This window comes from Stegodyphus dumicola, chromosome X1 (assembly GCF_044657685.1).
Source record: "Stegodyphus dumicola isolate Sdum_Otavi_A_Nest chromosome X1, ASM4465768v1".
Lineage (NCBI taxonomy): Eukaryota > Metazoa > Arthropoda > Arachnida > Araneae > Eresidae > Stegodyphus > Stegodyphus dumicola.
Genome location: NC_140780.1, coordinates 258,126,422 through 258,145,303, shown reverse-complemented (window position 1 = coordinate 258,145,303; position 18,882 = coordinate 258,126,422). Strand labels below are relative to the sequence as shown.

At 35.5% G+C, this 18,882-nt stretch overlaps 1 non-coding gene across 1 annotated transcript; it reads right to left on the bottom strand.

Annotated features, from left to right (window-relative positions):
* Positions 1-15,285: 15,285 nt before the first annotated feature.
* On the bottom strand, positions 15,286-15,357 carry TRNAT-AGU (transfer RNA threonine (anticodon AGU)). The gene has a single exon. It is a non-coding gene; the product is annotated as a tRNA-Thr (tRNA).
* Between the last annotated feature and the right edge of the window lie 3,525 nt (positions 15,358-18,882).

Below are 18,882 nucleotides of genomic sequence, written 5' to 3'. Positions count from 1 at the left end.
GCTAGGAGCTTACTACGGCCATAGTTCATAGTCCCCATAGTGTATGTAATGTAAATAGACCATAGTCGTATTTGTATATAAACTTGTAAATTTATTGACGGTCCTTTTATTTTTTTACGTTATTTATTGCAAAAAATGTTTAAGTATTGCAATGATTTCCATAGTTTTAAGTATGGTTTTCGGTCCAGAAACGCGGTACGTGCAGTCCTTGGGAAGGGAGGAATGTTTCGAATTTTGTATATATACGGATAATTTCAGTAAAATTACGTGTGGAAGTTTTGTGGCGACTAACTTTTGTCGCTAAATTTGGCGAGAAGATTTTAGAAAAAGCAAATGCAGCTCATTTTTTGGAAGAATGTAAACTTACCGAGATTGTGAGGACGAGATTTGGAAAAATAAATGAACAGAATGTAAACGAAAAAAGAAAATTCTTGAATAGCTATGCAACAGAAATTATGAGGATTGTGAATGGAAACAAGACTATCATAGGAAAAGGACTTTAAATATTATTATTATTTTCTTTGTCTGCGTCGGGTGTGCTGCGTTAACCATGAGGCCGATTATTGTCGGCCAGGAGAGTTGCAGTATACTCGTAAACTAAACTAAACTGTATTTAGTATTCCTGCAGGAATTCTGCGATATATTCCAATGCCGTTATCACTCCTGGATGCATAAAACGATCCACTCGTTCTTATCTCCGTATGAAGACGCTTGAATGTTCCACGATCCGATTTAATCCTATCAGATAGTCACTCCTTGTACATCCTGTGAGCAGATAATCCATTTGCTTGAGCAACCCAATACATGATATGCATGTCGGCAGGCTCCGATTTGGTGTAACAATGCATGCTGCTCGAGATCCGTACGGGAAATGAAAGATCCAGTTAGCGTAGTACTTTTACACGCCGCACTCATCAGCGCTCTCTACCGGCTCAACGCGGCATTACCGCGCACACATTCCTATATGAAATCTGCTTATTTAGGTACCCTCTACCTGAATTTACGTTTTTGACATATAGTTTTGAACCACCCTATATAACATATATATACACTGACTACCAATAAGTATTTGGACACCTGTGATAGAAAAGAAAAACTAACTTTATTCAAAATCAATAGTTGGTAGAGCCTCCACGAGAGGTAATTACAGCGGGGACCCTCCGGGGCATACTTTCCACACGTCTTTGTCTGACAGCTAGTGGTATTTTCTTCTACTCGGCTTGGAGAAGACATAGAAGTTCCTTCACCGATTTTGCACGGGTAGTGCACCCCTGAATTCGGCGATGCAACTCGTCCCAGAGGTTCTCGATAGGGTTTAGGTCTGGATTCTGGGCAGAAACGTCCATTCGATGAACTCCATTGGCACCATAACAAGCCTTGGTTAACGTCGAAACATGACAACTGACATTGTCGTCCTGAACGTAACAGGGGTGCAACCCGTAAAACTGCCACAACGTAAGAAGCCCATTGTCATCCAAAATAGTGCTGTAGGCATCGGAGTTGAGCTTACCATGAATGGGGACTAAGGGTCCCAGCCCATACCAGGAGAAACACCCCAGACCATAATTCCACCTCCACCGAACTTGATTGTTGGCACAATGCATTCTGGCAGGAGACGTTCTCCAGGTAGACGCCAGACCCAGACCCTGCCATCTGAACGGTAAAGGGTGAACCTTGATTCGTCACTCCAAAGAACCCGTTTTCACTGATCTACAGTTCAATTTCGATGTGCTTTGCACCACATTAACCGAGCAGCGCGGTTGGACTTTTTGATCAAAGGCTTATGGGCAGCAGCACGACCATGAAAACCAAGCAGATGTGCTTCCTAACGGATAGTATTCTTTGAAACAATACTCCCGGAGGCCTTTTGAAACTCTTCTCGGATGAGGGCCATCGGTTGGGTGCGGTTCTTCCGAATTTCTCTCGACAGCACTCGTCGGTCTCTATCTCCCAGTTTCGTTGGTTTGCCGACTCAGGGCGCATTCCGACAATCACCTCTTACTTTCCACCTTTTAATCACATAGGCCACTGTCGATTTTGGGTACTTCAGATCGCTAGATATGTCCCTTAAGGATCGGCCACATTTGTGATACCCGATAATTATACCTTTCTAGAAATCAGAGAGCTCCGAAATGCGAGGCATCTTGCATGCGACTAAAGCCGATGCTGTTTCCTACACGACATATAACGGCGGAGTACGTGACGTACCTTAGGACCGCACATATCGTCATTTGCATTTATGTGTCCAAATACTTATTGGTAGTCAGTGTATATATAATGTATTATATGTGTATCGGAAAAAGTTTGGTAACGATTTCAAATGTAACGAGTCAGTGCACTTAAGTTGATTTGGTTTGTATCTAGTTTTTTGCCTTGAGGCAGTGAAGCCTTCGTGCAGGATTTTCTAAGGGAACCTGGCTCGTATTAGCGTTACACATGGAGAAAATCCACGGAAAGACACTTTCAGCTAGCCGGTCGCCTGGAATCAGTCCCACGTTGAACTAGCAGTGTTCAGAGACTTTAATAGCCGGCCGCTGATAGGCCCAGTGCATTTAAACAAACAAACCAACAATCTCTTTCCTACGCCTGTTCATAAAAAATGTTCGTACGTATGTGGGGAGCTAGTGATATTAATTACAGTAAATGTTTTGCACAGTTTATTGGTAAGAAAGGGAAGGCAAAAAAAGCGCATGAAAATATTTTACACCCAAGTTTATGAGAATTTGTCTTTTAAATGCACACATACTAGCATGATCATATTAGGTTATTAGAAATGTATAGTATGCGTAGCTCTATAGGTTTGCTTTCTAGTTAAATTTATGTCCTTTTCAGGTACAAGCTATAAAGTCTTAGAGTCATTTATACCAAAATTAATTATTTTTTATTTTAGACACATTATTTTCCCTTTGGTTATAGTCTGAACTAGATCATATTTTTTGTCATTACTATGTCACAGTTGCATTCTTGTGGTATCTGTACATTAATCACAACATTGAATCTAAATGGGCATTCAAAACGTTAGAATTCTGTCTCTGATTCAAATTTTTATGGTTACCCATCTTTACAAAACGATCCACGAGAGATCCGACGTAAAATTTAATAAATGTGCAAAACTTTAAGGCGTCATACTGGCTGAAGAAAAATTTCCGTTTTTTCTTCCGTTTCTAAATAATGGATGCGTTCAAAATATGTGTCAGAAAATGTACTGAAGTATTACATTTTTAGAGATTCTTAGGTTGGAAAATAAATTCGGAAGTTGGAAAATAGAATCTTTTTTTCTTTAGATATTCGGTAGTCTGATAAGGAATGTACAAAGCAATGTATATTGCTTTCATCAGCAAATTTTCTGTATTTTTAAAGCAATAAATGGCTATGATTTTGAGGGATTGTAAGAAATATTTCCGTCAGCGCATCTTAAATATTTTTTATTATTTAATCTGATTCAGAGATGTGTTCAAGTCAGTTTCTTCCTTTCTTAACACCAATTCGTCATCCGCTATTATTTACCCACATTCCGCTATCCTTCTAATTCTCTAAAACTAAAAATGAGTTATCTTTGTCCAGAAATTTCGTACCGTAATGAATAGGCAGTGCTAACTATTGAAAAACCTAAACTACTGATTTAAAACTTTATAGTAGCGATTCTCAACCGCTGGTACGCGTACTACAGGTCGTACGCAAAAGCAAAATAGGTGGTACGCAAAATAAACAAAGTAGTTTTAACTATTAAATTCAAAAATTAAGTACCCCAACATTCTGTTCATTTTTTCCTCGACCACACGTAAATTTATGCGATCTAATCTTTGTTCATGGTCAATAGCCGCCTTTTTAGCAAAATACTTTTTTTTTTATTTTCACAAATATTCTTTAGACATAGACATAAGAAAATTTGTCATAAATGATATTTTTAAGAGAAATAAATATGCATAATGTATTTAATAGGAAATAAAAATAAGTTCCTATAAAAAGATAATAGGTATCTCATTATTTCTTTTAGAGTTCATAGATTTATTAAGCATGTCTACATTTTATATCGTCACCATTTCCGATTGCTCTATTTTTAATTAGAATAATTTTTTACGTCGATTTGCTGCCTCTAACAGGAGATATTTTGTTTTCTTGTTGCTTTGTATTCCTTACTTTTCTACGCGATTTGAGAATGTCGTCGTTTGCTTTTGAAGAACTCGCATTTAAATATTTGGGAAAAAATAATAAAACAAACCCAGATTTTCAAAGAAAAAATGGTTAGGACTGACTAAGCAGAAAAGTGATAATTCATAAATGATGGATCTAGGATAAGCTACTAGCACTAAGAATATTAAAACGAAAAAAAAATTGTTTAAAGAAAATATAATGAAAGTTATTTATCATTTGGGTTGACTTGGAATAAAGATGAAATGGGCCCTCAAACTCAATGTGTTGTTTATTATTCAATCATTATCAATTCAACTATTATTCAATCAAAATATGAAATTTTTTCTCCTTGAAAGACATCTTAAATCTAAGCATGACTGTTTAAAGGATAAATCTGAAGAAGGAAATTATCGGGGTTCAAAAATAAAAACAAGTGATGAAAGGTTTTGTTACTTCAATTGAAAAAGCTTTATAAGCTGGTTACCTAGTAAAGACTGCGGAGGCTCACACTATTGGAGAAAATCCTATATTACCAGCAGCTAAAGATACCATTTTAAGATTTTTCAAACGAAAAAGCGGCTAATGATCTTAGTTATATTCCATTATCAAATGATATAGTAAGTCGACGAATTCCTGAAATGGCAACTTTCATAAAAGAGACACTTATTCAAAAAATAATAAACGGTGAGTATTTGGCATTGTAGTTTGAAAATGATACGGTAGTTTGAAAATGATAAAAGTACGGATATAACGAACTTTGTTTAATTATTAGCTTACATGCATTTCGAAGAAGATAAACGAATTGCCAAAGCGTATTTATTTTGTGAATACCTTCATGATCATTGACAATTTTATGTGTGATTAATTGACAATTTTATATCTGAGAATAATATTTCTTGGAAAAATTGCACTGTCGTATGCAGTGACAGAGCTCGTGCTTTAACAAAAAAATACTCTGGCGTTATTCCTTAAATAAAATCGCACATGAAATTAAATTTACTCACTTCTCCATTTATCGTGAAGCTTAAGTAGCCAAAACATTTCCCAAAAACCTGAAAATCATTTTGAATCAAGCTGTGAATCTTTTTAATTTGATTAAAAGTCGAGCTTTAAATTCAAGAACATTTACGATTTTATGCCAAGAGATGAATAGTGATCATGAAACCCTCTTGTTATATTCCGAAGTAAGGTGGTTATCCAGAGGCAACGTTTTACCTCGCCTTTTTGAACTTCGATCAGAAATTCAAAATTTTCAGTGATTTAAAATTTGAATTGGAAAATTGTTTACTTAGTGAGTTATGGTTGGCGTGTTTAGCATGTTTAGCTGATTTTTTTTGGAACGTTAAATGAATTAATTTAAGGATTAAAAAGACAAAAGTCTTAATTTGTTTAGCTTTCGAGATAAAAAAAATCAATGATAAAAACACTCGAACTAATGATCAAGGAATTTGATAACAATATTTTAAGGTATTTTTACCACTTTTAGATAGTTTTTTTCAACCGAAAATAATTTTGAAATTAAAGAATAATTAACATCTGACATTAAAAATCATTGCAACAAGGATTTTCTTCCATGTTATACTTAAAAAATAAATACAGAACAAAATTAAAAGTGGATCTTAATTTACGGTTAAAACTAAGTGAAATCAGAGTAGACATAAAGAAATTGATTTCTCTTAAACATCCACAAATTTCACACTAAATGTTAGAATCAAAGTATTATAACTTAAATTTTAATGATTAAAATGGTAACCAATTTTTAATCTAATATTTTTATGTGTGCATATTTAATACAATTAGTAAATAGGTTGTGCAAACGTCAAAATATTTTTTTAATATTTATATTACGAAAGTGAATAGTAATCATTATATAATATAACTGATGATTTTCAGATTTTGTTTAGATGATACGCATTAATCAAAAGATTTAGAACCGCTGATTTATATGAATATGATATATATTTCAAACGCAAATTTCTTTAATTACAGAAGAAAACTTACGGAGTAAAGAGCTCAAGAATAATTGAAGTCTGTATGCGTTAAATGATTGATTAATGAATGATAGTGTTACGGATTTGATATTTAAATAGCTAATGTTTGTTGAATTATAAATTAAATTGTTTTATTCCCCATGCAGTGTAGCGCGTGATGAATATTAAAGGTAAGCTAAGCCGGAAAATTAAAAAATACAAGAGCATGTGCATTTTAACATTTAATAAATAAATATCTCTTTTTGATTTCGAGAAAATTACAGAAAATTCTCGCGCGCGATTTAAAATCTTATAAAAGGAGGAAAACCTCTCAGTTCCGGTGATTTTAGTTAGTTTGTTGTTATTTTAAGAGTTTGTTTAGAAAACTGCTCTTGTTGATTGTCGCGAATTCGCGGATTAGCTTTCTTTAGCTGCTTTGAATTAAGTTCTCTTAAACGTTTGAGTAGTTAAAAGATAACTACTGTGAGATATTGTAATACTGCACGAATATCTGAGGAAATTTAAGCATTTTTGTTGTGATAATAATAAATTTTGTTAATTTTTCATCGGATTTGTGCATTCAATTTAAACGATCCCGTACGCACGCAACAAATTTTGGTGTCAGGAGTGGGGTTTTTGAAGGTCAATTACTAGAGCGATGGTAGAACAATTGAGGCAGCTTATTACTGCCTTTGTTGCATTCCAAGAAAAGATGGAAGCTGGCCAAGCATCATTTAAAGAACAGATGAAAGATTATGTTAAAGAGGAGATGCCATCCGTTAAAGAGGAGATGAAACTGGTCAGGAAAAGATAGAAGAATCCGTTAAAAGAAAAATGAAAGCAATTGAAGAAAGATTGAAGCAGGTCAAGAGGAAATGAAAAGAGATATTACTTGCATAATAGAAAACAAATGCAAGGCTATGGAAGGCAGAATTCAAACTGTCGAAACTAAAGTTGGAAAAATAGAAGAAAGAGTTTCTTCGGTAAAAGAACAAATAGAAGAAAGAGTTTCTTCGGTAAAAGAACAAATAGAAGAAAGAGTTTCTTCGGTAAAAGAACAAATAGAAGAAAGAGTTTCTTCTGTCAAAGATAAAATAGAAGTTTCTGTTGTAGAACAACGAATCGAAGGAAGGGTTTTTGGCATCCAACAACAAATCGAACACAGGATTTCAGCAATTGTGAAAGAAGTCGATACTTTAAAGAAGTTCGTAGCGACGGCAGGAAGCAATTCTGATAGTCTCAAATTTTTACCTATGCCTCCTCGTTCCTCTCTAAAGCTATCCACTTATGATGGGAAGACCTCCTGGCAAGTGTATAAGACGCAATTTTCAATAGTGGCGGACGCGAATGGATGGGATTCCAAAGCTAAGGCCTGCCATCTCGCCGCTTCTCTGAGAGCAGACGCAGCGGAGATTCTGCAGACTCTTCCCGAAAACCAGAGATTAGACTTCGAAGCTTTGTCCGTCGCACTGGAGCTGCGATTTGGGGAAAAGTGTTTGAAAGACTACAGTAGGCTTCAATTAAAATCCCGCCAACAGTAGCCCACGGAAACACTCCAGGAACTCGCCACAGATGTTGAAAGGCTACCTCATCTCGCCTTTTCGGAGTGCCCGACAGAAACAAGGGAAATCATGTCCCTGCAATATTTCATCCATGGCATCCGGGACCCTAAGATACAGAAAGCACTGCGAATGGCGGATGTTAAGGACATATAAAGGCGCTCTGTTGTACTCCATAAAGTTCGAGGCAGCCCAGCAAGCAACTCGTAGAGATCGTTACCCAGTCAGAGCTGTGCGAGTCAACGAGCCACTGGATCAACTGATGGCTCGTTTAGATGATTTAGCCAGAGAAGTCAATGCTTTGATACAGAGTGAGAACAAAGTGGCTCTAAGGTGTTGGAAATGTGGTATTGAAGGGCAGATACAACGGCATTGCAGAACACCATATTTCACGGATAATAAAATGGATGATTTGATAAGACCAATGAATGCCTTGAGACGGAATACTGGTGAGAAGAAACCAACCCTAAAGTGCTGGATCTGCGGTGTTGAAGGCCATATATGAAGGAACTGCAGAACACTCCAGAACACGGAAAATAAGAAAGGCTGTTTAAACAGACAATTAAATGCCATGGGACGGAAACGGATTGACAAGAAACTAAAGTGCTGGAACTGTGAAGCTGAAGGCCACGTACGAAAAAATTGCAGAACACCCCAGGGTACTAAAATTGAGACCATTTCGTAGCAACAACGCAGGAAACAAATTAATGACCATATCAAGGAACGGAGGTTGCCAGATAATGAAAAACTTTGTTTTAAAGCGCTCAAGATTTCTACAGTGAGCGGCAACAGTAACGGACTGTCCGTCAATGGGCATATCGATGGAGTTCCTTGCAATATGATCATTAACACTGGAGCTAATGTTACCATCATTAGTAAAGATTTAGCTGAACAGTTTAAAGAAAAACTTATTGGGAAGCCATACTGTATTACCCTTCAGGTTGCGTCTGGTGACAAGATCGACATAGCTGGGACGTCAAACGTGAACATCACGTTTGAAGTGCCGCCTACCATTACACGGTATTACAGATCCATGCACACTCGGACAGGACTTTTTAAGGAAATACAATTTTTCCTTAGACTTCAAAAACAACAAACTGCTTTCAGCATCTGAAGACATGACTATCCATCCTCAGAAGGGATCCTTACCTGGAAATGCCGACGCCTTGTCCGAAAGCCCCAGCTCGGGAAGCTGCCGAAATCATACTAAGGTCGAAAAGAAACGCAAGACTACCAGCTATTCCCCATCACAGATGCTCTTCGGTCGAGACCTTCGTCTGCCTTGTGACCGCCTGTTTGATCGCCATATGGATGCGCCTTCATCGCCTGAGGAATACATCCAAGATGTCCAGGCCCGGTTTGAAGTGATGTACCGTTCCGCACGAAATCGAGTCAACTTGGCGGCGGAGAAAGTGAAGACCAGATACAACACGAGAAGCTGCTAGACATAGATTCAACAAAGGAGACAAGGTGTGGCTGTGGAGCCCGATTCGACGAAAAGGTGTCAAGCCTGAATTACAGTCACCTTGGGATGATCCGCACACAGTCCTAAACAGGCTGAATGACGTCGTGGTTCGGATCCGTAAGTCTTCGAACTCTAAACCTAAAGTCGTTCATTACGACAGGTTAGCTCATTACTATGGCCACAGTACGTAATGTAAATAATTGTAAATAGTGTAAGACCATGGTCCTTTTTGTTTCTAAATGTCTATTTGATTTTATTTGTATTTAGTATTTGATAACATTTGATTTGTTTTAGTTATTGCATTTATTGTTCATGTTTATTTTTTGTTACTGAAATGTAATTTTTATTATTTCATTTATGCCTTTAGTTGTAAGTTTGGCTTCCTGTCCAGGGATTGTACTGCCCAGGACGTGCAGTCTTTGGGAAGGGGGCAGTGTTACGGATTTGGAATTTAAATAGCTAATGTTAGTTGAATTATAAATTAAATTGTTTTATTCCCCGTGCAGTGTAGTGCGTGATGAATATTAAAGGAAAGTTAATCCGGAAAACTAAAAAATACAAGAGCACATGCATTTTAACATTTAATAAATAAATATATCTTTTTGATTTCAAGAAAATTACAGAAATTTATTGCGCGCGGTTTTAAATCTTATAAGAGGAGGAAAACCTCTCAGTTCGGGTGATTTTAGTTAGTTTGTTGTTGTTTTAAGAGTTTATTTAGAAAACTGCTCTTGTTGATTGTAGCGAATTCGCGAATTAACTTTCTTTATCTGTTTTGAATTAAGTTCTCTTGAACGTTTGAGTAGTTTACTGTGAGATATTGTAATACTGCTTGAATATCTGAGGAAATTTAAGCAATTTTGTTGTGATAATAATAAATTCTGTTCATTTTTCATCGGACTTGGGCATTCGTTTCATAACGAACCCATACGCACGCAACAATAGTAAGGTATTCGAGATTTATCTGCCTAAGGGAAGGAATTTCTTCTTGAAGACGTTTTGAACGAAATATATCTTCATTAAACATCAGGAAAACCGTAACACTCTATGCAGTCGATCCATTCAGATGTTGAGCACAAAACTCAACGCCAAACTGGCACAACTCTGCGACTTTAACCTCTCGGTAATTGATCAACACAGCTTGCTTGATTCAGATAGCTTAAAAACGAAGTCATACAACTGTTGGAAGTGTTAATTTGTATTAGGTCTAATTCTAGCGTTGTTAATTAGATACACATTTTGAACGTGTTTTTTTCTTCTCACCTTGTTTTTAGTATATTTGATTACAACATTATAACTTTTACTTACACGTACATAGAATAACGTAACTAACTGTAAGCGAAATTATGAATGTACATAAATACATAATATTACATACATAATATTACATTCATAATTTTGCTTACAGCTACATGCAAATAATAAAAACCATGAAATCTCTTGAATCTATACCGTTTAGATACTGGTAACGGAATTCTGATTAATTAAAACAAAAGAAGAGATAACCTAGTTTACTGTAAAGATATTTTTGAAGATGATTTAGTTACTCTGAAGCTTATTGAATTATAGTAAATTTTTACATTTCCTAAATATATCATTTTAGTAAATGGAGTACAGCATGATTTTTATCCAGTGAATATACATACTTTATAACCTGTTCTAAGATGGAACAATTCGCTTTCAGTTCTTGTCCTGTATTCGTGATTGTAGTTTCGTACATTAGTTCTCTTAGGGGAGTTCAATAATAATCCTAGCATCTTTCTCAAACACTTAACACTAATTTAAATATCCTATTGCCCTTTGTTCCCCTTTTTCCTTGTCTGATGTTTCTGTTCAGTGTGACTAACGGTTTTATTTGAAATTGTCATCTATTTGAAGTTGTATTTTTAATTGCAATGTTTTCATCGACATTTGCATAATATATATTACGTATTATCTTGCAGTATTCTCTCGATCGAGACTTCACAATTTATTCTTTGCGGTTTAACTAGCTTCATATTCCTTCTGTTAATATCTTTTCTGAATGTTTTAGGCCGTAGTGAGAAAAGCATCTCTTAATGGACACGCCTTTGATGTTGTGCAAGAAATTGTGTCCTTGTTTTTTTTTAATGCTTAGGCTGAAAAAATGATATAGGAGTATATTATGGAAAAGGGCATCTAAAAATACTTCATCATTATTAAGCTATGCAATAGTTTTAAATTCTTTTTTATTTCCTAATTTAGCGGCTGTCCTAAGAATGCATCGTTAAGAAGTAAACGTTTCAGCTGAATCCTTGCAAACAGTATAAATGCTGAAAGTAGGGTGCCTAGTTGTCGTGAGCCAGAAACTATTATTGATCTTTTTTTAACTGCAACTTATTTAGTAAACCTTCGGAACTGCAAAAGTCATCTAATGTCCTGGTAGGTCTAATAACACTGCATATTCGCGTGGAGCAAGAAGCAGTAATTTAATCAGTATTTAATCTTCGCTCTTCCACAGGCTTCTTTGATGAGTGGTATTATCCAAACAATTATGAAATGCCAGCAACGATGCTACCTGCTCACCCAGGACTTAAAGGGGAAGGTGTAAATATACATCTTCACCGTCATAAAAAGCCGAACAACACCACTCTGGCTCTATATATGGATGGCTCAGGCATGGAAGACAAAGTTAGCACTTCACTACGTCTTCGGCATGGAAAAGAAATCTTACATCTATGGAAGCAATGTCGAATCGATATAACACAGTGTTTCAGGTAGGAGTGGCAGCTATTTCCAGAACAATCCAGTACATCACTGAATGAAACCTACAGAACCTCACCATTCACACAGACAGATGTCAGTACTCAACCAACAGCACACATTCCCTATAGTTACTCAAATACAGAGAGACCTACCGAGGCATCAACATAATAACATCACACTCTCCTGGGAGAAAGCACATGCTGAGGCGAGTGGAAACGAAACTGCTGACAGATTAGCCAAGGAAGTATCATTAGGAAGTATTCATTAACCAGCACTAAGGCCACACTCATGTTTGAAGAAGCAACCGAAAAGCAGGGCACAATTCAAATGGCAAACAGAGTGGGATGAATGTGAACAAGGGCCGGCGCACGTACTACTGCATCACACCAGTAGACGGCAAACACAACATCACTTTCTCGCAGTTAACAAGATTTATTAATGTCCATGATTCGTTTCCCGAATATTTTAATAGACACTGCGTCCGCAACACCTCTTTCTGCATCTGTGGAGAAGTTGGTACCCCAGACCATTATCTTAGCATCTGCTCACTTAGCAGAGAACAACGTCATCTGGTCGCAATGATCGCCCAGATTATCGACAAGCCTCGGAGCTGACATATATCTCGTTATATAATTTTTTTAATTGCATTTAACCTTTTTTCTTGGGCTGTTAAGAGGAACATTTTCTAAAGTAAGGATTTAATATTCACTCAGTTTTTCCTTTCTAGAAGTTTAACTCACTGTACTGTTACTGTGTTTGAATGTCACAGAATGTTACAATATACGTTTTCAGAATGTTACAATACACGTTTATAAATTTCTAAAGTGTATTTGTAATGTGTACTATTGTAAATGTATGTTCTTCTGTAAAGTAAATTGAGTATCTGAAATAATGTAATAATTATGTAAATTATGTAATTATGTCCTGAGTCACAATGGCTATAATATCTAACAATGTTATTTGACGCTTCGTCTAATGCTAGATATGAGGGGAAGCGAGACAATATCACCTAACCTCTTGGTAGAATGATGGTGTCTCCGTCTCCCGTCAGCTGTCAAATATTGCTGCTTCTTATCTGTATGGTTACGCTACTGAAATTACGTTTAATTCTGAATGCTTTAAAATATCAAATTTTCATACTTTTTCTAACAATTTCTTTTCAGTTTTTGAAGTGTTCGCAGTTTGCATAGCGTTATAGCGCGCATCTGAATAACTGCTATCTTGTAACCCAAAGCGCTTGCATGATTTTAGAATAGCGACACAACGAATAGATACACCTATTTCTATCCTACATAAAATTTCTCTAGCAATTCGAGAATTTTCTTTGATTTGCATTTAAAATGCTTTTGCTCCTTGAATATTCTCAAATTTCATATTGTGCTAATGTTTTCAACCCGACAATCGGCTAATTTCAGATCAATATATTTCAGCTTCTTAGTTAGGTACTCTTCCTTTTTTTAATCATTTTGCCCAATAACGCTCATTCTTCGCTGAGTTTCAACGAATAGGTATTTGTTTTATAGCTTTCTAAAACCAGAACTATTAAAATCACTCATACCTCTGGTATGCTTTATATATCAAAAAACCACCATTCATCTCGCAGTTTCCCTGCTTAGTATAACAAACATTTAGTAGTAGATTTCGGTTTTCTAATCATTTCCATTAGCTGAAGAAGACTGCCGGGCTACCGGTCTCAAAATTAGTGTGGAAAATAAAAATTTCCACCAGAACTATTTGAAATCTTAAACGTGTTTCAAAATTAACATTAAAAATCGAGGTTAAAATGTCTGAATGAACACAGCACTTTTGTCAGAACACTGACACAACTTCAGACATCTCGATAAATACTGCTTTCATTAGCAGAAAATAGTTCTTTTGAGACCGCAAAGTGATGAAGTATCATGAAGGAATTTGTGCACTTAAAATGCACCTGGGGCAGTACTGACACATCGAGAAAGTATATCAAGCATTTTTTGAATAAGTCTCTTTAACGTGGTATTGAAGGGCCAACCGTGCAAACCAGCGAAGATAACAACGACAAAATTGTTCCGAAGAATAATTTTAACAATTCAATCATTAGAAATTTAAAGCAGCAAATGTTATGTCGTCGTGTTACAAAGTTTCTTTTATAGATGCGAGTACATTTGTAAATGGCACAGTTAATACACTGGATCCAGAAGAAATATTAAAGAAAACTTTAAAAATAAAAGCTTTATAATCAGTTTTTACCTATATAAATGTATGATTAATGCCAATTACATGCATTCAAATATTGTATTATTTTTTAAATATCATTATATAAATATTAGATGTGAAAGTTTTTCTCAATCAAGTGTCCCACTTAAAAATCATAGGCGCAAAACGAAAATTACCTATTTTCTTTTTTTATCTACAATCCGTGCGCTGTAAAATTTAGATTATTGTCATAGAGAATATTCTTTCAAATAAATTCGTAATGAAATTAATAAAAAAATCATATTGCGGTATTCTTGCCGTTATTAACATAGTTGTCCGTATGAACTATGTTTGACATCTCTGGTGCAGATGATGGATTGAGATTAGCTATCATAAAATGTGGAGCTCGTAAGTTTAGATTGGATGATCGATACCTATGAACATATCACATATTTTTTTTTACCTTTCTAAGAAAAGACACTTCATGATAATGCTTGTTTCATTCTTATTTCAAAGTATATTTTCTAAAAATGGTCGATGGAGAGGAAATAGCTGTATTAAAACAAAATTAAAATTTATCTTAATACTGTACAAAAAAATTGGTTATCTAGAAAAGAATAAATTAATGGATTTATTTGTTTTCTAAATGCTTTAATTAACAATGTACTTTGACTTCAATTCTAGACATGTTCATTTCTTTTTTTATTATTATACCCAAGATGTCAAATTATTTAATTATTAAGTATATTAAAGAAGAATGAATAAGAACAACTTAACACTTCCCCTGATTAACAAAATTAAGAATACTGTTATAATATTCTTCATTCATTGCAAAATAACGTTTGATTTTACATGTTCCTAAAAATTGGTCCCTTGGATTCACTTACATAGATGTAGAAGAATCTTAAAGTGAATGAATACGTGTTCTAACTGGGTAACAGCTACAGACTTATGGAGAATGTCTCCCTTGAGGTCATCGATCATGTGGAGCTTCCCTTGGGATGTTTTCGTTCGATATGTCTTAGAGATATTTGGTCAGCTTAAATCCCACTGGTTAGAGATTCTTAGATAGACAAAAAAAAAAAAAAAAAAAAAATTCATTTTTATTTTTCCTGAAATAGTAATTTTTTAACTTTGTTTCAAACAGAAATTCCTGTTTTTATTGCTTTATATCATTTCATGTAAAACTAATTTTCAGATTATGAGCATGTAGAGTCAGTAGGTTAACTGGGAGCAAAAAAGATGAAAAATATGCAACCGCCTTCGCCGGGAATCGAACCACGGACCTCTGGAACACTGGCCCAGCGTGCTACCGCTACACCACGAAGGCATGCTAAGGAAGTGAGAGAAATATCTTATATACTCCCCTTTTTAAATTGCGACTAGTGATTTAGGGGACCTAGTCGCTAAATCCTGGGTGCGGAGAATCATCATCCACAACCCTTTTAGTTCGGGCGCCCCTTGTAGAGTCAGTTGGTTAATTGGAAGCAGAAAAGGTGAAACATATGCAACCGCCTTCGCCGGGAATCGAACCACGGACCTCTGGAATACTGGCTCAGCGTGCTACCGTTACACCACAAAGGCACGTTAGGGAAGTGAGAGAAATACCTTCTAAGCATACCGTGAGATCAGCATCTGTGGCTCAAAATTGCACTCAGTCTTTTGAAAGTTCCTATCTGCCAGGAAATGAAGCTTTACTGAAAATTTTGTATGTAATTTTAGACATTTTTAGTTGTCGTTTTACGTGCTTATATTGTCAAACAGTGAAATATAACTATTCTCCTTGCATAAATATGTAAACTTGATAAATGAAAGTAAACCATCTAAATCCAAAAGATGTGTCGATTCCTTTTCTCTTCTCTCTTTTTATTCTTTAACTTTCCCCTTTTGCTTCTGTCTCTCTGCGGTCACGATTAACTGATCTAAATCACTCCCACGCACGAAGAGTATAATCAGATAGTGACGATTCTACATGTGGGTATAACATAGCTGCACATTTATCTCTGGCAACAGAAAGATCCTCTAACGCGCTAAGTTTCGATCCTTAATTATTGTTACGTACGTACGGGTTCGTAATATATTGAATGGAGAAGTCTGATAAAAAAATTAATAGAATTTATTCTTATTTGAAGAAATAAAAAAAATGCTCAAATCTTTTCTAATATCATGCAATATAATCAGTAGCTATATTTTAAACCATTAAAATGTTAAAAAGAACGCAATCCAAAAGGCAGAGAAAGCTAATCCGATGGACAAAGTTTACCGCAGCTAAGTAAACTACAACTAATAAACAAATGAGCTGACTCTCCTGAGCTGTTCTCTCCGGCTTTTATAGCTTCTAGAGATATTAGGTATTTTTGGAAGCGGGCAAGATGAAAAATTAGCAACGCCTTCCCCGGGAATCAAAATGCGGACCTCTCAATTACGCGCTGAGCGTGCAGACCACTACACCACTAAGGCTCGGTAAGAAGTCGTGAGAAATACCTTATATACTCCCCTTTTAGAGGGCGACTAGGGTTCTCAAGAGACCCAATCGCCAAATCCTGGGTGAGGAGAATCATCATCCAACACCCTCTTAGTTCGGGAGCCACTGTAGAGACATTGAGTGTTTTTGGAACCAGGCAAGATGAAAAATATGCAACGCCTTCGCCGGGAATCGAACCGCGGACCTCTTACTTACGCGCTGAGCGTGCAGACCACTACACCACGAAGGCTCGGTAAGATGGCAGGAGAAATACCTTATAAGCTTTTTAAATTGGTAGCGTGAGATGGTTCTAGCAATTTATGGAAAGCAAAAAAGAGTAGAATTACGGTTATGGCTAACATAGTAGTAAATTACCTTTATTCAAATTAAATATCAGTTGCAGAGTTCACCTTTATTCAATGTTAAATGCACGTGCTCTTATATTTTTAATTTTCAGGCGTAGCTTTCTCTTAAAATATATCACCTGCTGCATTGCACAGGAAAATAAAACAATTTTAATTATAATTCTACTAAGATTAGCTATTTAAATACAAAATTCGTAACACTGCTCCCTTCCCAAGGACTGCACGTTCCGGACAGTTCAATCCCTGGACAGGAGGCCATATTTACAACTAAAGCATCAATTCAATAAGAGACATTACACTAAAATAACGAACAACATAACAATAATTTCAATAAGTAACTTGAAACAAATCAAATACTAAATTAATAAATGAGTGTACAATTTAAAATTTGGAAACAAAAAGGACCATGGTCTTATACTATTTACATTACAAACACTACGTACTATTGCCATAGAAAGGAGCTAACCTGTCGTAATGAACGACTTTAGGCTTAGAGTTCGACGGATCCGAAACACGACTTCGTTCAGTCTGTTTAGGACTGTGTAAGGACCATTCCAAGGTGACTGCAGGTTTGGGCAGAGTCCTTTCCGTCGAGTCGGATTCCACATCCACACCTTGCCTCGTTCGTTGAATCGATGTCCAGTAGCTCTAGTGTCGTATCCGGTCTTCATCCTCTTCGTCGCCAAGTTGACTCGCTAGCGTGCTAAATTGTGCATTACTTTCAAACCGGGCCTAGGGATCATTAATGTATTCCTCAGTCTGTCAAGGCGACCAAACAAGACATCACAAGACAGACGAAATTCAAAAGTAGAGTTTTTTATTTAAAATTTTCTAAGATATGCATGAATTTACATATTGGAGCGTTTTGAAAGTTGGCATTTTTTTTTTGAGTTACAATAACGCCAAACGATAATACGCACTTTGTTAAAATTATTTGAAAGTATGAATGATGACTTTCTACAATACGCTCATCCACAAAGAAAAAAGAAAAGGAAAATAGGTTGCTATAAATTAAGAAGTTCCCCAAGTAAATTATTCCTGGCGAAAACTGAAAAAAATGCGCTAAGATAAATTTTTGAATTTCACCGTAAATTTCGCACCACATTTTTCAAACTTTAATATTTAGGCATAATTTGAATCGTAGAATCGAAATATGGGAAAAAATTGACATGTCATTTCAGAAAAAGTCCGATTTTGTGTCAAAATACCTATGTTAGAATGATGCTATATATAAATTTAATATATATCTTTAGTCACGCTTTCGAGACATGAAAAGTGAAATTTGAATTTCGTCGATTGGCCCAGCAGAACAGGAAATATATAAATGTCCCCCTTTTTTTTCGCAATGTACATCCTTATACCTGATTTGCAGTCAATCAAAAAAAAAATTGTTGATGTTCTCTAGATTTTTCTACCTGATACGACAATTTATATGTCAATGTAAAGATTATATAGGTAAAAATTATCGAAATACCATATTAGTTTGGTGGAGAGGATTTTCATGCAGAACTGTGATATCAAACTTTAGGTAATAATTTTATTTTACAAAATTAAATATGAAATTAGTTTCTAGATATAAAAAATTATCCGAAAATGCTATTGAATTAAAAGATGTAGTAGATTGGAGTGAAGTAATTAATCATCAAGGACTGAGTGAAAAAGTTTTTAAATAATCATAAAGGTAAAGTAGTCTGATGTAATCTAAATTCATATAAAAAAGTATCCGAAACTTTTATTAAAAACATTATGAGAGAATTTTTATTATATTATTATCTCACATATGTGCAAAAATACGAAATTACTTTAACTGATGTGTTTTTAAATTTGCATGATGTCTAGCAGGATGAAATTTAACGAATATCTTTTATTTTCAGAGTTAAGAATGTTTTACAGACATAAGCAATATTTTGGTATTTTTTAAGTCCTTCTTAACCGCGGGGTTTCGCCGGGGTCGTCATATTCTTTTATCCTTATCGAGTACTTCGTCTTCAATTTTGTATATAAAAAATTTGATATTTCCCAGAGT